This window comes from Alligator sinensis, unplaced genomic scaffold, assembly GCF_000455745.1.
Source record: "Alligator sinensis unplaced genomic scaffold, ASM45574v1 scaffold381_1, whole genome shotgun sequence".
NCBI lineage: Eukaryota > Metazoa > Chordata > Crocodylia > Alligatoridae > Alligator > Alligator sinensis.
In genome coordinates, this window is record NW_005842440.1 from 23,738 (window position 1) to 51,255 (window position 27,518).

Sequence of the window (27,518 nt, forward strand, 5' to 3'; positions counted from 1 at the left end):
GTCTTTCCCTTTCAGAAATGGAACCTGCTAATTCTTCAGGGTTTTTTTCCCTCTGATTTATAAAATCCATCGGCAGGGATACTGGTCTTAAGAATGGATTCTATTTTTTCTTTCTTTTTTGGAATGTGCACATCTAGTGGACTTAGCCTGCAGAATTTTTATAAATCTTCATATTAAATGTTAATTAAAATCATTCAGAAAACATTGACCGAGTCAAATAATTGTATGTATGGTAAGAATTAAAATGGTTAGGGTAAAGAGTGCCTGGAAAAAGAATATAGCCTACAGTGACTTCATCCTTCATCTTTCTCCTGGACAAAAAAGACATTAGTTTAAAGGCTTGGTGGGTAGGCTAATCGAGTAATCATCAATTTTTTAAATACAGTTTTTAAGAATTAAAGTTAACTACTGTAACTGATGAACCATTTAGCGAGTCCTTCAGGAGCTACCATTTAGTATAAAACATTCATATTCTGATCCAGGGGTTGGCAACTTTTTTAGGCAGAGTGCCAACACTTGCAACCTTGACTTGTTGGCGTGCCAGGGGCGGATGGCCGGAGAGCCACGAGGGGCCTGATTCTTGTTGTGGCAGTGCAGCCTCGACTGCTTCTCCAAGGCATGTATGCTGAGCAAAATGCCTTCACATGCCACACTCTGGCACACATGCCAGGGGTAGCCTACCCCTGATCTCTAAGAAACAGTATTTCTGCTATTTATATATACATTTAAAATTTAATGTATATATTATACTTGCTTATTATATATAAATGTATGCCATACATGCATGCATACAAATCCTCCATCACCATGTTTAAAATGGTCATAAATAGAAAAGTGCTCATAATGTATATGTGTACACTCTCTCTCTCTCTCTGAACACTTTTCCATTTATGACCATTTTATACATGGCGGATGGGGGATTCCAGTTGATTTTTTTGAACAAAGGTAACGTTGCATCACGCGCAGCAGCTTGTAGTTGAAGGGATTGCTGACTGGAATTCTATGGTTGACCAGGTATGATGCCAGCTTAACTGAATGACCTTTCTGGCCTTTAAATCTAAATATCTACGAACTGTTTTGAACCAATATTGCCCATAGACCAAGGATGGTTAAATTTGCTGCTGCTGCTGTTCCACTCAAATGCAGCTTGTTTCTATGAGAAATACAATTTGTCTATACGTCTATAGTACTAATACTGCCTTTGATTTCATATAAAGAATATTGCAGAGTAATCCTGTCTCCTGTAAGCATCTTACAAAAGTTTTGACCTTTAGAATCTCCAGAACTATGCACTGGGATCAAATTGGTATGCAACAACATGGTGACTGTGGGTACTGTGCTTACTATTATTTCTGGAAATATCTTAGACCTTGGGAGTCTTGTCATTACAATTAATGCAAGAACTCCTTGTCCTGCCATACAGTCTTCTTGTAGCATGAAATAAGAAGGACACTGTCTCCACAGAGAACTGAGTTCCCTTGCAGCTATGGTTGAAAGCTAACTGCAAAATCTTGATGATGCCCGAATAAGAGTAAAACTTGACGTTGACATTACATCTGAATGTGGTGCTGGCATTTAGGGAAATCATTTCTAATTTGTGTATTAAACTTTATGGCACTTTAGAAACACTGTAAGCCGACCTCTTATGGTCCACAAGTCTTGGCACCAGTTCTGAAGCTTTCATCTCTGCTAGGAATGTCAGAGTGTAGCACTACTAAACTCTGTGACTTTTTTCTTTCCCTGACATCTCCAAGATGTTAACCTGTTTCCTGTTCTTCTCGCGCTTCGGAAACCTTTCATTAGTTTTTTATCTGTGTAATTTTGAGAATTGATGCATGTTTTTAGTTGCCTGCTCAGTTGACTCCCAGGTCAGTGTAAAATGCATACAGCAGTGTGGGTGTCTTATGATACAGTTGTCGGGGATCACCAGTGTCTGACTTTTATCAGTTGGTGGTCACCAGCATCAGACTCCTGTTGTATCTGGTGTGGTCAGGGGTGGAGTACTGGTTATGTCAGACTCCGCTGGTTGGGATGATCAGCATGTGTACTGTCAGGCTAGCACTGTTTCTGACACCTCATTAGTTGCAATACAGAGACCATGGACTCTGGTTCTTAGTAACAAAAAACTCTTTTTGGGATTTATTGTTCCTAAACAACCAGACATTAACACCATACATTGGGAATGGTGTCAGTGAGACTTACGTGCGAGACAAGACACTAATACAATGTACGTCCCCTGTCACAGTGCAAAGTATTCTGGGTTCTCCAGCATTTTTTGTACATAGATTGAAACAACTTTGTTTACAACTTACACCTCTTAGTTCCACCAATTGCTAAATGTGCTTGTGACCTCATTCATGTCTGATTTTCACTAGATGTTGTGACCCTCCCATCAGATAGGAGTACTTGTTTACCAGGGCAGTCTGAGCTCTGTTTTGATGTCTTGTACCCATCTTATCCATTGTTTTTTTATCTGTTGGCCTTCTGAGGTGCCTAGAAGCTAATATTCCTAAACTTCCTAACACTTCTGCTTAGGCCCTTCATGGTCTGCCTTTTGGAAACCAAGGCCTATGGTGAAGCTGTTACTGTGGCCTAGTTTGGTCCATGTCACTAACAGGCCTCTGTATGATTTCTGTATGGACTGATCAATGGTTGCACCAGTCCATGCTCTAGAGAAGCCTAAAAATACATTCTACTGGATAGTATTACTAGTTCCAAGCATTTCAGAAACCTGAAAATCACTTAAATTGCCCTCTTCTAAATAAGATTCAAGTATTTATCTGCCTTTGTGTACTGTCTTAATGCCTCAGAAATGAGGTCGTGTTCAGAATTTTTTTGCAGCTGTGTGCATGTGAGGGGTGTTCTTATTGTTGATCTTGAGCAAAACTGAATTAAGCATGTGCATAAAGGGTAATATGCTTCATTTTTAAGTGTAGGCACAGAAATTAGTGAAGTCCACTTACTGAAGAACTGTAGCTAATGGCAGTAACTTCTGTAAGTTTTAACTATCTTCACAACAGGATGCGAGTACTATTTCTAATAGTGGTGTGCTAATGTGCAGCATAGTAAAGTGCATAATGGTATCAGTATGCTCAGCTTGCTTGGAATCTAAACTGAGGAGTAATAATCCTTGTTCTTGCTGGAACTGTTGGTATGACAGCTACTCACAAGTGAATGCTTTTGTAATGAGATAATGTACTTTAATATTAAACGTACATGCTATCATAACTTGTAAAATGTGGTAGCTGGGATTGGGCAGCTCAAGATGATTCTCCAAGGCCCCATCTGCAATTTTTTTTAATGCTTCAGGTTGAAACTCTTAGTCGGTCACTGAGGGGACAAGACTTTAGACCAGCCCTTCTATTGAGGATTTTGGTGAGAGCTCACTTCTGATGTGAACGGTCAAACAATTTCGTAGTGGTGTTAAGGCACGGTTGTGCATGGGTTGAGCTCTGGGAGACCTGTGTAGATGGGACTTAAAAACATGGATGTTAGATGCTTAACTGAATGACCTCAAAATAAGGAAGGTCTTTTTTACGTTGTTATTTGGAATGACTTGACCTGGTAAGTAAAATACAACAGCAGTTCCTGCGGGCTTTTAGGTACCTTGGTTCAAGTTCTCTCCAAGTTTTGGGAGTCCTGAGTCTGTCCAGGTTAGAGGAAAGGAGTACTACCCTAAGATACAGCGCTAATTAAAAGTGTTTGAGGGGACAACCTCATGTTTCTGGTTAGCTTCCTAATGAGTATAATGCATCCAAATACACCTTAACTCTTATATATGTGAGTTAACCAATGTTTAAATTGTTCTTGTTTAAAAAAAACCAAACAAACCCTTTTAGCCTAATCCAAACATACCCTTCTGAGACTTTAAAAGGTGGAAATTCCAATCCTATAAGAAGGTATAGCCAGTCTTGAGTACATATATTTTATCAGTGTGGTTTGTATAATCAGGAATCATTCTAAAACCAAAGCGGTGTTGCTAATGTTTGGCAGAAACTGTCTTGTGATGCCGTCTTACTGTTGCATTATGAGAATTGCATGGAATGATAGCAAGATTAGGTTCCAATGATAAATGTCAAGCAAGAAAATTGCTTATTTTTCCAAGTCTTTACCCTTTCAATATACATAACAAGACAGACTAAAATTACCTGCATAACCTCAGCAAAACGGAGTTTTTCTAACACCTCCAAATAAAAGTACCAGAAAGGTAAAAGAAGCGGATCAATTAACTCTGTCTTTTCTTAATTTCCTTCCTGTCCCTACTCCCCCAAATTTAGAAACCAATTAATAGAATATAAATTGAAAATGAACTTTAGGGATAGTAATTACTAGTTATAAAAGTACTTTGGGAGAGTTGCTTTAGGTGTTCTCAGCTTCTTCTTGCTTTGCAACATCTATTCTTTTTCTTGCTGTGAAACAGTGTAGCTTAAGGGGTAGAGTGAAAATTGAGGAATTGCTGACAAAAATGCCTGGTTTTTAGATAGGAAGTGGGACTATCTTAATTGTCAAAATGTTATGCATACCAATCATCCCACTGACTAATGGTACATTCCAGTTATCAAAAGCATAAGATCCATGACTTCTGACAAATGCTGAATAATGCCCAGCACTTGTTTTGAGTAATGTAAATAATGCTCTGTATGTAGGAGTGGGAGCTGCATATCAAAGATAGTACTCAATACTAGCAGAAATGTTGAAAATGTGTAATATACACTTTTTTTGGGGGGGGGGGGGGAATTGGGGTGGAAAACCTGCACCCTACTATGAATTCTAGTACAGACTTGTAATTTGTTAAACACTTGAAATTTGAGAGAATAACTGTTCATTTTGCTTGTCGTCTCCTGGCATGGAACTAGAAGAAACTAAACAGATCGAGTCCTTATTAGAAAAGCAAATTTTTGTAAAGTGTCTTGAGCATGGAGTTTTCCTAGAGTGGCTCAGCTTTTATGTGCTTGGATGCATGTTCATTTTGTTTCATTTTCCTCCATACCTGACCCAGGAATGGAGACTGTCAGAACCCTTCCTGTTTTGTGTTGCATCTGAATTCTTGTCTTTATGCCACCCAGATCTTAGAGCACTTCAAATACTCTCCCAACAAATGGCCTGCCTTATGTACAGCCTGTCATAGCTGAATTCCTGCTTTGTGCAGCATTGATTTTATTAGTGGTCATAGGTTATTTTATTTTGCTGTAATTCTTTAACTTGCATTTGCTAGGACTTGTTATATTCAAGGTGCTAACTGGTCAAATAATAATGGAAAGAAGTTTTGTTTTTAATGTGTTCTTCTTAAGCTAATTTTTTAAATAATGGAAGCTGTAATATGAAAAATAAAATTAACACAAGATGTCAGTCAGGTAGTCTTACTGAGGAGAGAAAATACGCGTATAATTCTGCAGTAGAAATTGGGTATTGAGACAGTTTTATAATTAGACCTCTTTTAGTTTACCAGGTTGCTTCTAACAATGATTAATTACATTTTATGAATGGATTTAACAAACTGGATCTTACTGTTACCCTCATAGGTGATAAATACATCTGTAAAAAATATTATATAACTAATGTCCTTTCTGGAAAGAGTTAATGATGCAATAATGTGAATAAAGAAATCTAACTATCCCTTTAATATAGGAGTTGGCAACATACAGCCTGTGGAGCTGGAGAGCTTTGGAGCTGGGGATTTGCTTGTGCTGGGGCCAGTGATAAGGAGCTGTGGTCTGAGTCACAGCTGGGTTTGGGAGGAGAAGCAGTAGCACGGAAAAGCTGAAGTTGTTGATTGGAGCACTGGCCTGTGGCTCTGAAAACTTGCTGACTGCTGCTTAAAACATTATGTAACCTGAACTGAGGAAACTCATTAAAATCTATACTAGTATATACAGATAGACTCAACCTCTGTTTGAATTTCTCTCTAATAAATGCATAGCATGTACTGCTTAAGCTAGTTCATAAAACCAGTATGCCTTCAAATTCCTACTTGGGGTCTGTTTAAATCATACATACAAGTAATTAGTTAGCTGCTAATGGCTAGATGAAAAACCAGCAAAGGATGATTATACTAAACTACATTCTAACATTTGACTTTTGTCTTTTCCCTTTTCCCTGTCTTATTTCACTTTGCTGGCTTCTGCCTGTACAATGGGGACTTGCTATATACTTAGCGTTCAATAAGTGGCTTCTATAACTCTCGAGTTCAAAGGCGAATCAAGATGCAAGGGCAACATTTACAAACTTGCTTTTCTTCAGAGGAGAAAATTTGAAAAAAAATCTGCAGAGTACAAGCAGCTACGTTTCAACGAAGTTGGGAAGCTTACGGGGCACGTTCAGGAAAAAACCTTAATAGCAGTCTTATCTACCTGTGGTCTGAAAGCAGTTACCCCACAGCAGGATGGCACTTGCTGTTAGTTTCAAGACTGCTATTAAGGTTTTTTTCCTGAACGTGCCTTGAGGCCGTGTGCTGCCTTCACCTGGCCTTGTGTACTGGGATCAAGCCCTGTGCCACCCTGCACACCATGCAGGCCTGTGGCCCTTGAGGTTCCCTACAGACCAGACGACAAGGTGCCAAGAGCTGAATCTGGCCTGGGTGCTGAAGGTTGAGCACCCCTGCTTTAGAGCAACTCAGCCCTGAAATATCTTTCCAGTAACCATTGGGTGAAGTTGTTGGAAACTTGAACAGCTCTAGCATGTATAACACTTGGACAGCTCTCTTTCCAAAGTTTCTGCCATTGTGACCCCACTCAATCCAGGATGAGATGATATCAAGATTCTCTGCCTTCTGCAGGATTAAACCTACTTTCAAATTTATCTTGTGAGCATTTGCCTTGTGCCAGTAATCCTAGCCTACCCCAATGTAATACCTAGAAGCCTTGACCTAATTCATGTGTCTTGTGTGGAGGACAGTTTGCTACTGGATGCCTAGACCAGTTGCCTCTCAAAGCTGCTTCTTGTCCATAATTATTTTATAATAGCCTAACATAGCTCAACTTGTATGCAAAGCATCTTGTGTAAAGATACTGACTGCACATGCCTATGTGGTTAGAGGCTCATAACAGAGGAGTGATCTGAAGTACATAATTTCACAGTAAAAAAATTTGATTCTGTACGTGTTATGATTCGTATTGAGCCCAGGACAGAGAACAACTGTTGAATTCTTGTATGTGTGCTCAGGGAAGTGGTTCTAGAGCAGGCAGATAACTTCAGTTATCTTGGCCTGCTTACAAGAATCAGTCACAGTGTATAAATCCAAATTGTAGGTGCTGAAAAAAGCTTTTCGTTCCAGGGTATGAAATTTCATTTGAGCTTTCCTTTATCTTTTACTTCTGAAATCTCTTAGAGTGCCAAATCATAGAAATATGATTAATTAGTTGTGACTTTATCTGTGTTTCCTTATCCTGCATAGTTTTAACCACAAGACAAAACCTTCTGTCTCTTCTGACCAGGAAAAGAAAATAATTTTGCTTTCCTTCAACTTGATTGCAGTTTGGAACTTTATGCCAGGATGCAACTTGTTAAATCCATTGCACCTAAGGATTAAACAAGGCTGAACTTGTGATAGTGTGCCTGCAACTAACTTGTGACTGAAAAGCATGAGCTTCAAATGTTTTGGAAGTTTTTGATGATTATTGGTCAAAATGGATCCCCAGCAGAGTTTATTAAGGTTCTGTCTAGATCAGATGGGGGAAAAGTTGGATTAATTCCAGAGTCTTGATATATGCTAAATGGTGGAAACTTCTGAAGACTTGCTTTTCTTCTGTGTTGCTGCTCCAGTGTCTAATGTAGCAATAATTGTGAACATACCTTAGAGGCTAAATGAGCAGCTAGTCCCACCCTTTCTCTGTTCTCCCAACAGGCAGCCCAGTTATGAGAGCATGTATGTTTGCCCTGGCTAGTTACTAAATGATGACACCTGTGTAGCTACTTAATTAACATACAGTTTCCTGTTGTATAAAGGAAGGTCTGTGAGAGTAATAGGGTGGCACTGAAATCAATATGCAATGGGCCACACAGACATGGCAGGTCATCTCTTATGACCCCCAGTTCAAGGTAGAATGGAGGCAAAAAAATAGAGGTGAAAATAAAACTTTGTGACAAAACAGCTGCCAGAACTTGTCCATTCATCTTGTCATGAAGAATTCCACTGTGCTGGAAGCTGTTGTCCCCTGCTAGTATGATATTTGCTCATATTTAGTAACTTGGGCTGAGTGACTGGATCACTTTGCTTCCAAATGCTGTTTGCCAGAGAACGACCTTGAACATCATACCTTTTCCTGTATGTTGTAATACCTTGTAATCTTATCTGTAGTAAGATTTGTCATCTTTCAGAAGTAAGAAGAGAATGGGAGGGAGCAGCAGGCACTGTAAAATAATTCACTACATCCTCTTGTATGATTTGTTCCCTAAACTACACTTGGCTATTCAGGCTACCTTTTTTAAATTTCCAAGAGATGAGTACTTCCTGGGAAGATGCACAGTTTAATTCACTGTAAGAAAGTCTTTCCTGATGCATGTTCCCTTTCTTTGTTTAATCTGATTTTTCTTAATGTTATAACTTTAGGCCCCCCTCATCTTCTTACCATTTGTCTCCCTAAATACTCTTCATGAAAAAATTGAACTCTTAAATAACTGTAGAATTTTTTTGTTTTTTTTTCTGTTGAACTAATCTGTCCTTGGAAAAGAAAGCAGTCTTCAGATTATTTTGCAACCTGATGAGTAACATTTAATTATGGCATGGATGTTTGAGTTAAAATAGCTGGATGGCTTGTTGCTGCTTATGTGAATGGTCTTTTCAACAAGGCTTATTTTCCACTTGCTAACCACTGGAAAAAAACAATTTGGAAGAATTCCTAGCCATGATTTGCATGAAACTTGAGGAAAGTGGTTTGTGGGTTGCAATACAACTTTCTCAAAGGCAAAAAATTCAGATGCTTTCAGTTGCTTGTAAGGTTCTTTGGGTAGATGTGATGTGATATTTTTATTAGACCAACTAAATAGTTGGAAAAGAGTACTTTGCAAGGTTTTGGGCACAAACACTCTTCGTCGGGTATAGGGAAGACTCTGCTGGTATTATGTGCTCAGTTGCTTGTATAACTTTCATGTCATAAGACTAAATTGACCAAGGAACCATACACTTGATTGGTTACTTGGCTTTTTTTCCTTACTACTTTAAACCAGTATTTGTAGTTGTTTGGTCTTTGAACAGAGTCCAATTTTTCCTCTTCCTTCAGCTGCTTCCTCCTTGAGATGCAGTTATGTCATGCTTGTCAGCATAATGATGTAGAAATAATTGATGTAACGGTCAATGTTAAGACTTGACTTCAGGATTGGAAAGGGATATTTTTATCTCGATAGGTATTTCTTTCTGCTTGTGAGTGATCTAGAAAGTAAGCAAGTTTGCACATATGTAAAAACCATTTTCCAGCATTTTTCTATTCTGTAGTAATAAAGTAGGCCACTGTAACATTGTATTTTTAAAATAATTAAACATGAGACAGTTTTTCAGTTCTCATAAATGAACTAGTGGCATTTAACCCCTCCTTTTTAAAGAGAAGATTTTGCTTCATAGCATTGGTTGTTTTTTTGGGTGGGGGTTTTGTTTTACGATTTGATATATAGATTTCCACAGTAAGGCCTAAATTCCATTCTCTGTGTTGCCTTCATATCTTGGACTTGTCCCTGATGCTTTTTTCACATTCCAAGTACATATCAAACAGCAAAATACAGAGAGGAGAATGTTGTGTGGATGATTATAGTAAGAGATTTCAGCGTAGTACTTAAATACAATTGATTTATTTGTATAGTTTTGTCTTTACTAGAGATTTAGCTTGGGCTTGGTTAACCTGGATCATATGTGCATACCACAAACAATTATTGGTTCCAGACCCTTGTAGCTGCATTCACACTAATGCAGCTGTAACCCATGTGTGAAGCTGGGCTCCTGGTAAAAAAATCCCCTGGCTCATAGCATGGCAGTAAGGTGACTGCTCACTGAATACATTTGCATTATATTGTGGGAGAGCGTGTCTTTCCTGCCTGACCCTGTGTGGGACTGTGTGCGCTTTTAACCCCACCAACTTAATGGATTGAACGGCTGGTGGCAAGATGTGGAACCCACTTCAGATAACAGGCTGTTCCAACTGTTAATACAAATTTCACTTTGGGGTGGTGGGGGGGAAAGGAAAGAGAAAAAATGAGGCAGATGCAAGGCATGAGACCCAGTGGGTATTTGGACAATGGTTTGTGGCCCTGAAAGTGGTGGCAAGCTTTTGCAAATAGATGGCACAGGCTGCATGCAGGTAATCGGCACTGGAGACAGCTGATGCAAATTAATAACTCTGCAATCTCTCTGTTCTGGTCAGTGGTTCTGGAATGGGATGACAAATCAAAGTGGTGGTTGGAGTATGCTATTGTGTAAACCTGAAAAGACCAGCAGTAACTCACCCTTCGTAATGTAGGAGTTTCTTCTTGTGAAGAGCCAGAGGAAGAGGGTGCCCTATTTCTTCAGCTACCAGATATGCAGATGAGGGAGACTGAAGCAGGTTGTGTTGCTGTTTGGGAGCTGGCAAAACCAGACTGTCAGCTTTGTAGCTGTGGTGCAAAGGAGGAGTTTCTCTGGTATACCTGCAGGGGTGGTGGAGATTGTCTCACCAAAGTACAGGTGCACATTGAGCAAATGAGCTTCTCAAGGTCTGGCATCAATCACCATAGCATAGTCTATTCCAGTGTTGCACACAATTATGGTGAACATATCATGTCTTCATTATTTGTATCTTGGTCATCTATGGTTGACTATGAGCCATCCATGTGTGATTTTTCCCGGCACGTATATGATACAAAAGGACCCCTTTCTTCCCGTCCCCAAAACAGGGCGAGTCAGGGCTTGGCTTCCATCTAGTATGTATACCCCACTGACTTTCCTGCTGTTTGGAAGCCCCAGCCTATCAATTGCTACCTTGATGCATGAAGTCCTATCCTGAGTATCAGGCAGAAGAAACATTTAATCCAGTGTTCCCCAAACTTTTGATACCCGGGGTGCATTTTTTTTTTTCTGGATTAAAACTGGTGGCACGCTTAACTCTTACATCCAACAAGGTAGGTGTGCGTCTGTCTCTATTCAAAACATAAAACACATTCTGTTCCCTTGCCAAAAAAAATCATACCCAGTACTCAGATTTGTGTACTTGGGGGGCCTTAAGGCTAAAAATAAATGCTGAGAATCACTAATCTAGCTAGAGCCAATTAAAGGAGCCAGGGGCAGGACCTCACCCTGCTGTGCCCTGTTCTTTCCACTGGCTGCCCCCTCCTGACCCCTGGTCTGTACTCAGGGGCAAGGGCAGTCCCCACTGCTGAGGCTGCTCCTGCAGGGTCTGTCATGCTGGTATTCCCACCCTGTCCCCCCCATGACCCCTCCTGCCAGCCCTAGGAGTAAAGGGATCTGCATCCATCCACTTGTAGAGCATGTTGCTAGGAGCATGGGGAGGAAGGGGGGCTGCCTGAGGATGGGGAAGGGCAGGGGAAGGTGGCAGCAGTAGTAGCAGTCCCCAGAGGAGCAATTGCAGGCGCCACTTGTGTAGCTGAGGTAGGCGCAGCGTGTCAGATGGGGGAGAACAGCATTTATCTCCCCACACAGGGGGATCTCCTAGTTGTGCCATGACACGCCCTTGGGGAATCATTGGTTTAATCACATGCATCAGTTGCAGGATGCTGATGAAACGTGCATTCGGCTGGCCAAAAGCAAGACAGTGCTGTCTCAAATTGTACAGATGTCAGTGTGCAGAATGGCATTAATGTTATGGTCATGCAGTCATCATAGCAAGTTGAGAGGGAGAACTTTTTAAAAGGACTGCATTTGATTCCTTGGGACAAACCCATAAACCAGCACAGCCCAAGAGTATACCTCTGATAACTAGGGACCTGCCTAAATCACATTTTCATGTATTTCATGGTGCCAAATATTCATGGTGCTAAATCCACCAAAGAAAAAACATCTTAATGACAGTAAACTTAAATTTTCCCCTGCTGAGCAGGTCTTGCAGCTAGGCTGGATCCTGCAGGGTTGCTCCACAGGTGCAATCTCATGTACCATCCTGGCATAAGTGTGGCTGTTGCATGAGGCCATGTCATCTAGCCTGCAGGACTCCCTATGGGTCCAGAAATTTGGTGGCTGGTTTGCAGTGGCAGCACTAATTGTTGTGGCTGTGGGACCAATTAACACTGCCACTGGTGCCCTGCCAAATTTCTGGACCTGTGTAGATTGAGTACCACTTCTTTTAAGTCTTGGTAGCAAAGGCTCAAGAACTACTAGATCACATCCAGACGGGCACGGCCATGTGGTATGTGGTGCCGCAGACCCGTCTACTGCACCACACTCCATGCATTCACATGTTCCCCATGCTGCTGTCTTGCAGTGCGGGGCACCTTTTTGACTCTGAGTGATCCTGAGGTAAAAAAAACCTATGTGGAAAAAAAATAAATAAATCAGGGCACTGCACATGGCAGCAGTGCACCCTGCCCAAAACCAGAGCCTGGTCTGCCAGAGCAGCGTTCCAGCTGCTGGTCAGGCTCCCAGGTGCAGGAGTGCTGCAGTTGCAGCTTCCCTGGCCCCTAGGACCCCAGGTAAGGCTGCTGGGGCCAGCACAGTTGCTGGCTCCAGTCTCCCTTACCCCACCTGGCATGACCTGCTGCACACCAGAGGGCACGTGACACAGGTGTTACTTGGGGACAAGTAGAAGCAGCACAAGGTGTGCCACTGCTTCTTATCCCCAGGGAAACACATCCGCGTTAGTGTGGACTCAGATCTAGAGTCTACCTTTCAGCCATTTTTTTTTTTTTTTTTGTATCTGATATTCCTTCTTTGGATTTCTTTGTTGTTCAGAAAGAAAACATTTCCAGCCTGGGCAGAACTATTCTTCATATGCTTGCTGCTACACAGATACTTGTGTGAAAAATGTTATATAGACTTCATAACTTCACAAAAATGATATAATCTACATCCTGCATGGGGTTATGAATGCTCAACACCTTGGAGTGATGACGTCCCGTCCGTCCCCCCACCCCACCCCCGCGTGCTGCCACCGTTCAAATAGCAAGTTGTGCGGGAATCCACATCTCTTTAATTAGCAGCCAGTGTAAAAAGCTACAAAAGTTAATCTCTTCTCTGAAGGCTTCATTCTGTGATCTTTAGTTCACCCCACAGTTCGTTCTGCAATGCTAATTGGGATTCATTTTCAATAGGTTTTGTTTTGTTGGAGAAATGCACAGTATTTCTGTAGTCATCAACCAATGGCAATTGAAATCTGCTTTACATAGTGGCTGAGCTATTTTTTGCTCTGTTCACATGGATGTAATTTTCTTTCAACACAAACGTCATTGGCTAGTTGGAAAATACTGTTTAAAATAGAAGGCTGTCTTTTTTTGTCTTGCTCTTTTTCTTAGGGTGACCATTTGCTTGGAACTACAATTTTCTAATTGTAATTGCTGTTCTTTGATTACATCAGTTGTTTTAGAATCTGTTCAGTGAGTGATCTGGCCATGAATAAAGACAAAAGGATTCTTGTAATTTTTACCTACCTTTCCAGTTTAAAACTCTCTGAATTGTTTGCAAAATATTTAACTATGTCAAGACTATTATAAAGTGTAAATACAGACAGAATCAACCTGGATCCAATCTTTAGCTTTGTCCTTTCACAATCTTTGAGTGTATGGTAGGCCAACTTTAGTATTTTCAGTACTAAAGATGCTCATTGCTGTTACTCAGTATTATACAGTGCTACTGTACGTGGCATATAGGCTGAATGATACTTTCAGCTCTACCAATTTCTCCTTTTTGCAAAAAATAAAAATAAAAAAATTAACAGCTAGCAAATCAACATTGTTAAATTTCATTAATGGCTTAGGTTATTATTATGGGACTTGCCTGAAAAAAAAATGAGATATTGGAATACAAAGTTGAAGGAAAACATGTGCAAAGACCTTCACTAATTTTAATGAAATGTTTATTTTTAGAATTAACAAAATTTTGTACATCTGTTGTTGAGAAAGAAGGGACCATGCGGACATATGGTGAAGAGGTATACTAAAGGATAGGTGTGAAATCAAAAGTAAAATGAGAGGCAATACTGATGGAACAAACTTGTATCAAGATTTAATCTTGCAGTAGAAAAAAATGCTGTAACAGACTTGAGGCACTACTTTCCAAGCAGGTGAAACTGATCTATAACAATTGTAATCCAGTGACTTGGTTGCATCTACCAAATGACCATAGATGTAATTATTTTGTGTGAAAGTTGAAACAGTGATACAGCCCCTTACTATGCAGTCTTCAGAGTAATAAAAATGAACCACCTAAAATATCTTGTTCAGAGTAATAAGATTTAATACTTTTCTTAGTAATTTGGATTGGTCTCTTAAAGAGAGGGTTTAACTAGTTATAATGGGGACAATTCCATTACTGTAATGGAAGGTAGAAGGTTGACTAGACTGAGAACTATATCAGGAGATATACCGTCTCCATCTCCTATCTGTTCTTCCCATGCATTGATTGAAGTTTAATAAAATAATGTTAAGTGTAATCTTATTGGTTTTATATTAGATATAACATGACTGATTATCAAAAGCAATGTAGTATTAAGCTATGATTGCATCAATGGGGTGTCATTGTTAATTTTAAAGATTTTTAACTGATAAACCTCTATCATAACTTGTATGAGGGAAGTTAACAAGGAAATAAATTCCAGTGGGACTTCATATATTCTTAATTGAAATCTTTATTCAGTCTTCCACTAGAAACAGGGTCCATATTGCTCACAATCAGTAGCCTAAACTACATATGACAGGTAGTATGCATCTTATTCTAAAACACTATCACAGTATCTCAACTTGGAGATCTTAACAAAAGAGCCAGATGTAATTCTGTTGTCTTGTCTTGTTGCTACATCTTTAATATTTTTTTTTTTCCTAAATCTTTAGCAGTTTCAACAAGATCTCATTTTCTCTTAGTGCTCTGGGAGGCTGTTTTAATATCAGACACAAATAGTCAGATGAAAGGTTTTGGGAGAACTAGATTAGGTCTGAGATGCATCTAATGTTTATTTCTAGTAACTTCATATAAGCAAAGGAAGATCCAGCCCTGAACAGATGGAATTGTGAAATTTGTAAAAAAAACTTTAACAAATTCAAACTGGGTAGATTTCCCCAGAGAAGCTTTAAAAAGCTGTAGTGTCTGGTCTTGATAAAACTTTGTTTCTGATTCATTTAAAGACTCATCCCTGCAAAATTGTTAAAATAGCAGTTTGAAAGGACTCCAAAAAGATGTGTGTTCTATCACTCCTTTAAAGGATGACTTGTGAGAAATCATCCTTCCATATCGGATAGCCTTAGGGGAATTACAAAATACAGTTTATGAAAGTAGTTTTGACGCAGTGGTAGCCGCCTTGAAGAGATCTGATCTCAGTGGTTCCCAAAGTAAATATGTGGTCAGTATTCTTAGGTTGCTATTAGTTGCTACTTCTGAGATGAAGAAAATCAGTACTTGGGCAAAACCACTTCCATTTCTACCTAGAATGACTGCAGTTGGAAACAGTTGCTTTTAACACCAGTGAGCCAACTGATTAGAAATTTCATCATGGTTGTGCCCCGCTGAAACTTGGCTAGATGCAGTGTTATTTACTTGCCTTGTAAGAAGTGGAGTTACTTTTGACAAATGTTTGTATGCAGTTGTGAGGTGAAAGAATGATGTAACACCATTGAAAATGTCATACCATTATTTCATATGGCCATGTTCAGGGCTAACTTCAGAAGAACTGTTCCTGTGAACAGCAAGTGCTCAAAAATCATGGCTCCACTGATTTCTTCTTGAACCACAGGACTCATTAAAACTTTTAATTTTGAGTTTGTCTTTTGGGTTTTGTGCCTTTAGGGTTCACATTTTCAGGGTTGCATAACTCCAGAAGATGAGTGTTTTTGAGAAACATCCAGCATTGCAAGACTCGTGGTGAAATGTTTATAATTGGCTGCACTTTTCCTGGCACTAGAATATTCAGTTCCGTTAAACTTGTGGTTCGTGTTTCTTTGACCTGGCAGGAACCCTTAGCTCCTCAAACTTAGAATCACAGAAAATTAGGGTTGGAAGGGACTTTAGGAGGTCATCTAGTCCAACCCCCTGCTCAAAGCAGGACCATCCCTAAATCATTCCAGCCAGGGTAACCCATTCCAGTGCTTCACCACCCTCCTAGTGAGAGTTTTTCCTAATATCCAACCTAAACCTCCCTTACTGCAACTTGAGACCATTGCTCCTTGTTCTGTCATCTGTCACCACTGAGAACAGTCTAGCACCATCCTCTTTCTAATCACCTGTCAGGTAGCTAAAGGCTGTTATCAAATCCCCCCTCAGTCTTCTCTTCTGCAGACTAAATAAGCCCAGTTCCTTCAGCCTCTCCTTAGAAGTTATGTGCCCCAGCCCCCTTATCATTTTTGTTGCCCTCTGCTGGACTCTCCAACTTGTCCACATCTTTTCTGTAGCGGGTGGCCCAAAACTGGACACAGTACTCCAGATGTGTCCTCACCAGTGCAGAATAGAGGGGAATAATTACTCCCCTTGATCTGCTGGCAATGCTTCTACTGATACAGCCTAGTATGCTGTTAGCCTTCTTGGCAACAAGGGCACACTGTTGACTCATATTCAGCTTATTGTCCACTGTAACCCCAAGGTCCTTTTTAGCAGAGCTGCTGCATAGTCAGTTGGTCCCTAGCCTGTAGTGGTGCATGGGTTTCTTCCATCCTAAGTGCAGGAATTTGCACTTGTCCTTGTTGAACCTCATGAGATTTATTTTGGCCCAATCCTCCAATTTGTCTAGTCCAATTAGTCTTCACCCTACCTTCCAGTGTATCTACTACTCCCTCCAGCTTGGTGTCATCCGCAAACTTGCTGAGGGTGCACTCCATCCTATCTTCCAGATAGTTAATCAAGATGTTGAACAAAACCCCTGGAGCACTCCACTTGATACTGGCTGACTACTAGACCTTGGGCCAGTGATAACCACTCATTAAGCACAGTGATCCAGCCAGCTTTCTATCCAGCTTACAGTGCATTCATCCAACCCATACTTCCTCAGCTTGCTTGCAAGAATGCTGTGGGAGACCATATCAAAAGACTTGCTCAAGCTGAGGTATGTTACGTCCACTGCTTTCCCCACATCCACAGAGCCAGTTATCTCATCATAGAAGATAGTCAAGTTGGTCAGTCATGACTTGCCCTTTGTGAATCCATGCTGCCCGTTCCTGATCACTTTCTTCTCCTCCAAGTGCTTAGAGCAGGTCCACAAGGAATCAATTTCTATGAATTTCCAGGGACTGAGGTAAGGCTGACTGGTCTATAGTTCTCTGCATCTTCCTCCTTTCTTGTCTTAAAGATAGGCACTGTATTTGCCCTTTTCCAGTTGTCCAGGACCTCCCCCGGTCACCATGAGTTTTCAGAGATAATGGCCAGCTGTTCTGCAGTTACGTCAGCCAACTCCCTCAGGATTCTCAGATGAATTGCATCCAGCCCCGTGGCTTGTGCACATCCAGCTTTTCTAAATATCCCCTAGCCTGTTCTGTCACCGCTGAGGCTGCTCACTGTCTCCTAAAACTGTGCTGTCCAGTGCAGTAGTCTGGGAATTGATCTTGTCTGTGAAATCCAAGATAAAAAAACCTTGAGAACATCAGGCTTGTCTTCCTCATCTGTCACTAGGTTGCCTCCCCCATTCAGTAAGGGACTGCACTTTCCCTGATCATCCTTTTGTTGCTAATATACTTGTAGAAACCCTTCGTGTCCTATGCTAGCTGCAGCTCTGTTTACTCTTTGACCTTCCTGATTTCATCCCTTCATGCCCAAGCAGTATTCTTATATTCCTCCCTAGTCATGTGTCCAAACTTCCACTTCTTGTAAGCTTTCTTTTTGCATTTAAGCTCAGTGAAAAGTTCTCAGCTCAGCCAAGCTGATCGCCTATCATGTTTACTATGCTTCCTGCACATCAGGATGGTTTGTTCCTGTACCCTCAAAAAAGTGCTTTTTTTTTTTTTTTTTAAATACAAGCAACACTCCTGGACTCCTTTCTGCCTCAGACTTGCCTCCCAGGGGATCCTGCCCATCAGTTAGCTGAGGGAGTCAAAGTCTGCTTTTCTGAAGTCTAGGGTCCTTGCTCTGCTGCTCTCCTTTCTTCCTTTTGTCAGGATCCTGAACTTGGTCATCTTATAGTCACTACTGCCCAAATTGCCATCTACTTGTACATCTCCCCCAGTTCTTCCCTGTTTTGTGAGCAGCAGGTCAAGATCATGGCCCCTAGTTGATCTGTCCACTGCTTGTACCAAGAAGTTGTCTCCAGCGCTCTCCAAAAACTTTCTGAATTGCCTGTGCGCTGCTGTATTGGCAGAGATCTGGGTGATTGAATCTCCCCCATGAGAACCAGGGCCTGTGCTCTGGAAACTTCTGCTAGTTGTCTGAAAAAAGCCTCATCTACCTCATCTTCCTGGTCTGGTGGTCTATAGCAGACCCTCACCACAACATCACCCTTGTTCTCCCTTTGTTCCATTTCTCAGAAGTTTGGCTTTCAAAATTGATTATCAGCTCCTGATAAAATAAATTGTACCATGTACCTGCAGGAAAATGGATCACATAGTTCACCACAGCATAATGTCCAATAAATACCTTTTAATGTTTGGGGTCAGAAACAAGGTTTCACATTCTGGAGTAGTCCTGAGGAATGTGGTGGCTATTACACTCTCTTTGAGGTTTTATGGAGCACAGTATTAATGAGATAGTCTAACATATACAAGCAGTGTACAGAGAGTAAATATATTACAGGGTACCTTAACTGGACACTTTGTTTTTAAGGAGTTGGGGGTGTTTATTCTGATTACGTTTAGAGTGTATACCTTTTTAAATATAACTGTGCTCTTGTAGGAGTTGTTGAGGGTAGTTGTATGTCAATTAGTTCAGTTATTCACAAAAAAAATTCTGGGATCCTTCAGTGTCTCATGATGTGGCTATAAAGAAATATGAAGCTAGTGCATCTTTGGCACTTCAAAGCAAGTAGCCTGTGGCTTTTGATATGGTTAAAGGAAATAGAATTGAGAAGTAATACTGTCAGGTTCCTGTTAATGTTCTAAAGAGAGCTATTATGAGAAATGAGTTGTGAAGCAATTTGCACTTGCTTTGGCAAGCCTTTGAATTTTAGTTATATTTAAAACAAGATGCTCTTACTGAACTAGGAAAGAACTTGTAAATTCTTTATGGGAAGGTGTTATTCTCAGCCTTTTGTGGACATAGTCTCTCCATTGCTGAGATGGCAGTACACAGTCACTCAGTTGCCCATAGTCTCATGACTCGAGATTTATATAGAACCTTTATAAAGACTTTATTTTCTGGGAGTCCTTGTTTTCTGTGGAGATGCCCTTTTGCCAGCCCCATATTTTCACTCTGTGGCAACACCTGCTGCAGTAAGCGTAGTTAAGAGCAGGCTCAGTTCACCGGCTTAACCTGGATCTTTGTCTTGGCCTGCCCTGGGACGAACAGAAGTGAGGAGTATGCAGAGATAGGAGTTCCTTGGTTAACTGTCGGTGGGCTAAGAATACTGTGCACACACATTCTCCCACAGTGTACTGTGAAACTGCCTTGTTTAGTCAAGTTTGTTAGTTAGTGGTTAGCTTATAAGTTAACTGTAGAATTATTTTAATATAGCTAACTTGTGTGTGTTTTTGCAAATCCTGGCTTGTGTGTTTGGCTTTTTGTTTCATTTTGTTTTGGTGTTTTTGTCTGCAAGCCTCAGTCTTTGTAATTCTGTGAGTGCGTGTGAATCAGTTTCTGGGTGTGGACAGAAGTTTGTTAGCTGTTGCAACGTATCCGATACACTGCTATGGGATCATATAGAGGTAAGGCCCAGGACAGACTCTTAAATGATGGCCCAATTAGGACTGAAGGAATTTTATGCAGCATCCCAAACATTGCACCACCTGCCATGCCAGACATGTATGACAGGAAGTGTGATGTTTAGGACTGGGCATAGAATTCCTCTGGTCTCAGTTGTGCCACTCCTGTAGACTGGGCATGGGGCAACTCTGTTCCAGACCCAGGGATGCCCCCAGACCCTTGCAGGTTCCAGATCTGGGCTGTTGTGGCTGGATGGATGATCAGCTTGATCATTCAGGACCTGCCCTAACAGTTCTGGGTGGATTCCTGACTCTAAGCTATTGGGGTGGGTCTGATTTGTTGTTCTATCAGCTGATAGAATACTAGCTGATTATTGGCCTGCTCTGAGACAGCCCAGTTGCATGCATAGCTTTTAGAAGTCCTAGGGCACTGGGACCCTGGGATCAAGAAGCCTTTCCCTTATCCTAGGGTCTGCATGCTCTAGGACATCTAAAAAGAGTGGGCTTAGTTCACCTGACTCCCCACAACCTGGCCTTTAAGTGTCTTGCCCTGCAGTCCCAGAAGACTCAAGCAAATGTAAAACGTTGCATCTGACATCTCTTACCCAAGTCATACTGTAATGTTTGTTGCAGTGTGAATTTACTACATAGCTATTCATAGCTACCACTATATAGCTATCCTTCCACAAAGATATTTGCAGTACATTTTGGATTAAGTATATAAAACAAGGATTTTTTCTTAAAGAATTATTAAAGAAACAAAGAATTGTGTATGTCATGGTTTAACAAAGACTGGAATCTGAGATGCTGCTTTCTCTTTAAGTTCTCATTTGCTGAGCCTTTTTCTTTTCATGGGTTTAGGTATTGGTACCTGCTTTGTCTTGTTAGCAAGTGAAGTGGCTGCACGCCATCCACAGTACATTTTAATTCCCCATTTCAGGCATTTTAAATTCAGCCAACCCCTCAGGCCAAATCTGGACCGTGGGGCTTGTTGTGGGCTGGATCCAGGCATGGTGGTAGCAGTTAACAAAGCTGTTGCTTGCTTCCCACTGCTGACATGTGCTTAACAGGGCTTGGTGCCTAGATTTCAGTGGCAGACCCCAGTCATCCTACCCCCTTCATATTCTTGGCCACATGATACAGCTTCATGGGCTGGATTTGGGCAGGCCATAAGTTTTAACATTTTTGCCCTATTGTACTGTGCAAGATGACTATTATGGATCTCTTGTATAACTATTTCTTCTGATTAGCTTAATGTACTTGTACAATGTCACCTGCTGTTGTGGTTCAGTGATTAAAAACCTTGTCTGTCGTGCAGGAGACCTGGGTTGGATTCACAGACACTCATGTAATTACAGCCATCGGCACTGACCATCCAGTCTTGGTCTGGCCTTTGGATTCTGTCTCAAAGGTCTAAGGTTGGGGGGGGGAGGTGTAGAAGGAGGTGTAGAAGGTCTGGGCAGCCTCTGCTTCTGTAGTCTCCTGCCTAGGGGTCTGCATCGAAGGTCCTGGTGATCTCTTGCACATGCACCAGGGTCCAGAAGGATTGATGGTTGCCTACTACTTGTACAATGTCTAGAGCAACTCCTTTCTCTTGGCACTTTTTTATACTCAGATGGAAAGTTGAATGTTGATCATGAATTTGGAATTCGAGCCTGTATCTGAAATCTGCTGGGAGCTTCTCTGCCACACCTACAGGTCACAATCTGTGGATGTCTGTCAGACTATTCACATGTCCTTTGATCTGAAATTGTTAGTTTGAGGTCAGGACTCTAGGTCACTGCCAGAATTTTATCTACATTTGTCATTACTGTTGGATTAGAATAAAGTTAACATTAAGAAACAGTTGTATTCTTATCCAAAGGTGCAATTACTGGCATTTCATAAGCTCCTAAGGAAAGGTCAGTTCTGTATATCCCAAGAAACTGGGCTAGACTAGTCCAACTTGTTACTGTCTTTTGTTGATTCAATTCTTCAAGCACAGACTCTTCAGTTCTTCCTGCAGCTGTCTGGCTAAAGTTTGATAGCTCTTCCCTTGCTTCTGCAACTCTCATGGAGAGGTCAGACAGCTTGGGATGCCTGGCAGCACCCTCATTCTTTGAGTAGTCTTTGAGGGAGAGTTTGGGGACTCTTACAGAGTATCTCACTCCCTAGTCCAAACATCACTTCCATAACTTGCAGTTTTCAGGTCCTGAGGAAACAAGTGACCTGAATCTATTTCTGACCTCCCCAAAATCTGCATGTTACCTTCCTACTGCCAGGGAGTTGTTTAGAATTGCCCTTGTTTTGTATATAGGGCTTCTGTCCTCAAATAAAATAAAATAAAGAAGGCATTTTATTAGTTTACTAAACAGAATTAAGGGAACAGTTTGAATTAAGCTGATACTGTGCTGAGAATGAGAAGGGCAGAAATATTGTCATCCTAGAGAAAAATGCATACCACTATTTTTTTTTTTACACATTTCTTAATTGGGCAATGTAAGGGTAAACTGGTTGGAGAGCCTTGTGGGGTGTGTGTGTATAGTTACTCATGCTGTATGTACTGCATAAGTATTGTTGTGCAAAGTTTAGTGAGTATGCTAAAATGATGCATGCCTTGATTTCCCTCAGTGTAACTCATAGATTTAATTAGCTTTTACAGGCTCTGAGCCTACGACAAAGCACAAAATGCATCATTCAAAAGCAAACAATGTTTTTTATAAAAAGTAAGGATGCTTTTTTTCAGAGGTCTTTATTTGCAATTTGGAAAAAATCAGGTCTAGCAAAATGAGAAACATCCTCTTTCAAATTTGAGTTTCCTGTATGGATTATGCATTGAAGTCTTGACAATTTCTCAAAGGAGCAGAAATGTCACTGTTGTCCAAATTGAGCCACCCTGTCTTTCCCAACTCGGTTAGGGAAGCACAAGCATCCTGGCAACATGTTTTGTGGCACTGAGTTAGTTTGTATCTCCTATTGCTTAAAGTATCAGGTAACTAAATGTGTGTGTGGTTTCTTGATTTCAAACTTACTTGACCATCCTATTCTAAATATTGTACAGACATGCTACTCATACCTGGAGAGGGCCTTGCTACCAGGCTGATTTAGATTTAAAATTTTGAGTGGTGTATGTGGGGTTCTGTGCTAGAGATGCTGTGTGAAATTTAACTAGCAAAAAAACACTCTAGTAATACTGGGCTGTTCCACTAGAGGTAAAATTTGTAGAAGAGTGCTTAAAACTGCATGATTTGACTTAATTTTTTTATTTTATTGTTTTTTACTTACAGGAGAGCCTTAGCATAAACTAATTGACTTGCACTGAAGTGTACAGGCTAGATTAGTGTATGCAGTTTAAAAAAACAACAACCCTAAATGTTAAATATAGATTTTTCTACTAACTAAAAATTGCTTGCTTTTGGAGTTGGACAGAGAAGTTTAATTTGAGGTGACATTTTTTTTTTCTTTTTTCTTTCTTTTTTTGTAATGGAACATGATCTGAGCGAGGTTGCCATTGCAGTTAGAGGATTGCACAGTAGACTTCCTCTCGGGTGACTTAATCACTTCTTTTAATCACTTTGCAATTGGCTAAAAGCAGCCTGGGAATACTTTACTTTTATTAAGCCTGTGACATTGTTTGTTTGCAAGAAGGAAAGTGGTCGGTATTTGTTTAATCCTAGGACAGTTTGCAACTGATAGTAGGCTCCTGAATATCTTCACAAACCTGGCCTGGCCTCCAACACTTGGTCTAAAATAGATCCTGTCTTTCTACTCAAAGTAGAATCCACTGATGTAGGCATCTGTTTTGAAGGTAGTTTGACAGCCCTTATTTATATTAGAATTCATAAGAAAGATTAAACCTGGGGTTCAGCTTTGTAATCCTCCATGCTGAGGACTTCGTAGAATAACTAGTTAAGGACAAAGTCTGTAGGGATGTTTCTCAATCTTATCACTTAACCTTTAAAAGTAATTTCTGATACAGTACAGTTACTAGACTTTGCCCCCAGTTATCCTGCCCGTTTTCATGGCTTTATAGTTGCTTTAAATGTTCTGTTCTCTGCTATGTATACTACCTATGCAAAAAGAGAGACTGAGTGGTTATCTGGTATTTATATATAGCAGTGACACTGAGTACATATTATTTTGCTGACTACATTAAATAATCATAAATTTGTAGATTGCTTCATCTGCCTTATTTATCCGAATACAAGATGACCCTGAATGTAAGACAGCCCCCTAATAATTAGATTCCACACATGGAGGATTTATACATTTTATTATAATTTTCCATGTATGGAATCAAATTATTGAAGGGTCATCTTAAATTCACCTCTCCCTACCACTGCAGATGGTGGGGGTAGATGTGATGAGGGGGGGCAGTAATGGGGCAAGCTGTGGGGCATGAGGAGAGATAGGAAGTGTGAAGGTGGTGAGGCAGAAAGTGAGAGGCAGACAGCTTGCCCCTCCACACTTACTCCCTATTGTGCCTACCCCCCTCTCCCCCTAACCCACAGCCTCAGGCTGCCCAGTTTTTTGGTTTGTTTGGTTTTTTTACCCCCATCCCCTCTTTACAGCTGGGAGCACAGCTTACAGGGGAGCAACTTGTCCCTTCCCCGCCCTCCCTTGTCCATGCTACTTCTGCCCCCTGCAGGCTCAGGTTCCTGCCCCACTTCCTTCCGTCTCCTTCCCCCCCTCCCCCCGTCTCTCCCCTCCACCTGCCCCTCCAGCCCCCTCTCCCCCTCTTACTTTCTCTGTGCCAGCAGGCTCTATCCCTGCTGTAGCCTGGGGCAGGGAGCATGGCTTCAGCCTGGCCCCATAGCAGCGGTGTTGAGCCCACACTGCTGCTGTGGAACCGGGCTGGAGCAAGGCAGGGGTGTCCCCCCCCCAATGTTAAATGTGGGGGAACAGACAAACCTCATGTTCTAATTGAGTAAATATGGTATTTGGATATTTTTAGTATTTAACTGCTGTTTGTACAAACTTGGGATTTACAGCATTTGGGGGAACATTTTCTTTTTAGTATGTTTTAGAGTGTAATCACTTCTATCAGGAACATTTTTCCTTTTTCTCACTTTCTGCAAAGGAACAGGCTACTCAGACACTGAACTGTCTGTTGTAACACTGCACTGTTAATGTTGATCTTATTGTAGGAAGTCCCAAGTGGGTGGTTCTTACCTTTTTACTAAAGTAAACCTTCATGTTTTCAAGTCTGCAGTAATCTGTTTCTGGTTTGAAATTGTTCTGTGCCTGGAACTTGGGAGTTTTTCATCATGGCTTCTAATAAAAAAAATAAAAATAAAAAATCACTGTCTAAAACAAAATTAATCTTCTTTCCATTGTCCCTTGTTCTGGCTGAGACCAGTAGGGTACTTTGTTTCAGCTGGTGGGAAATAGCCGATTTTCATGTTTGGAACTTTTAAAAATGAAAAATGTTTGACATGCCAAATAGAGAAAAAAATCAATTATGGATTACTTTTGAGCCTTTATAGTTCCCAAAAAATAGTAAAAAGCCTTTGGAGTGACAACATCACTACACACATCCATTTGGCATAGAACATAAACCAGTAGCTAGCTAGCCTAGAAGTGTTGTCTGTCGGTGTATTTGGCACAGGAATCGTCATATGACTGAAGTGGCAAAAGTTCAGCCTTCAGCTAAATTTCTGTAACTTATTTTTATGCTAGCATTTCTAAACTTCTTCAGAGGAATTTTAGTATTCTGTCACAGTAGCCAGTAATCCATGTGTTTTTATCCCTTATTTCCAAATATGTAGTTGGTGTGAATTGTTTAATTAACACCTCCTGTGTCTGATGGGACTTTTTAGATTGGGGATACGTACTTTTCCAGCAATTTGGCTTTTAGGATATATTTCTTTGGACTATTGTCCAAATCCCCTGACAGCTCAGCTTCCTTTAGTGGCCCCACTTGGGGGTTTTTTTCTGTTGAAACAAGCTGTTGCCTCGGACTACTTGAATTTAAATGAATCCTACGTAGGTCATTCATCATTTTCTGAAGGGCCTGTTTCAGTTATTGAAACTTAGTTGTCAGCACGACCTGATAACCAAAACCGGTTGGAAAATGGGATTGTTCTTCCACAGAAAACCTTGATATTTTGACAAAAAATCCAAAGCAAACATATTTTGGCCAAAATGCCACCACTATTCATCATAGGAGTTCAGGGACATGATGTTCTTTCTCCCCTGTAGGCTGTGCTCCCAGGTGCAAGGTCCCTCTGCAGGTGGAGAAGCAATGCATCATGGGAGAAGTCTGAGAAGCAAGGTCCAGGGAAGTGTGTGTGGGTATAATGCAACTGAACTATGTCTCATTTATGAGATGCAGTGATGGCGTATCCAAATTCAGACACTTCATTTTGGAGCTGAAATATTTTGGGTTCTGGGCTATTAGGAAGATTGAAATGTTGGAAGAAAGACTTTTTGCAGAATCTGGCTGCTTGAAACCGAACTTCTGTCAAAAGTAATTCAGATGGGAAAACTTTCAGCCAGGTTTGCTCATGTTTCATAGTTAATCTGCTGCTCATACTATCCCTAAACATGCAGCTGTTAAAGCTGACTTTCAAGGGAGACTGAAGGAATCTAAATGCCCAGCTTCTGTTGAGTTTGTTCTTTTAAGCTCTCTAGGCTTGAATATTCAAAATCGCTGTTTTTTCCCCAAATGAGCTTCATTTATAAAGCAAAAATTAATACTTTTAATATTGCTATACCTCCCCTATTCCTTTTGAATACAAAGAACTTTCAACTTGTGCATTAGACTCCATGAATATGGAGGTTTTGTTCACTTGGAAGGATTAACATTGTCAATATCAGCTGAATTTGTTATAAGAGATGTGATTTCTTTACATGTACGTGTTGAAGGTATGGTAATCTGTACCCTCATTCTGCTTATTAGCCACTTGGATAAAAATATTTGAAATACTAATTATATCAGGCATTAGTGTGTACTTTCCTCTGAGTATAACAATGTGTTAGTAATGGAACAAAGCTGTAAATCCGTTACAGAAATTCTAGTTCTGTGCTTATGTTCCTTCCTTTCCTATACTTTCTGGTATGTGAGAATTCAAGATTTATCTTCTTGGGTCAGCATAATGCAGGCTGATATAGGGAGAAACTACTGTGCGAAGAAGGAAGCCATTTTTATACCACTTATTAAGTCTTAGGAGACTGCTGTGAGGCATTACCTCTGCCCAGAAGCAAACATGCTGGCTGTGCGCAACTAATAATCTCACTCTTAAACTATTTTACCTGCAGCTTATTTGTGGTATGTCAAACACCTAATTACACTAAAGGCATATTCTTGAGCACTCAGGCCCAAATTTTAGATTTTTGCTTAACATTTTGTTGTTAGAGTTTTGTTAAAGCTAACAAACTTTTTAAAAATTTCCTTTTAATTTAAAGGCACTCCCACATTGTTAGAAATCTATGTGACATGCTAGTGTTTTTCTGAGCTATCCTATTGGAGTAGTACTTTTTATTAGCATTTCAGCAGAAACTAACATCACATAATTTTAAATTTCCCAGTTTTAGCAATATTTAATGGTTCTGTCTTGAGCAGGGATTCTGTCTGATTATTTTGACAGCCCCACTTTTGAATGATATAGTGGAGGTAGATAGAGAATGCGAGAGACATGAAC

The 27,518-nt window shown here is 40.6% G+C and overlaps 1 protein-coding gene across 8 annotated transcripts in view; it reads left to right on the forward strand.

Annotated features, from left to right (window-relative positions):
* Window positions 1–27,518, forward strand: part of NUMB (NUMB, endocytic adaptor protein) — a 105,555-nt gene that overhangs the window by 23,724 nt on the left and 54,313 nt on the right. For 2 of the 8 annotated variants that reach the window (XM_006030353.3, XM_006030354.3), the window contains exon 1: window positions 12,940–13,082. The exons of 1 other annotated variant lie outside the window; for it this stretch is intronic. The gene's annotated coding sequence lies outside the window, so the exon portion shown is untranslated. 5 more of the 8 variants (XM_006030351.3, XM_006030352.3, XM_025211981.1 and 2 more) reach the window with 5 other exon arrangements.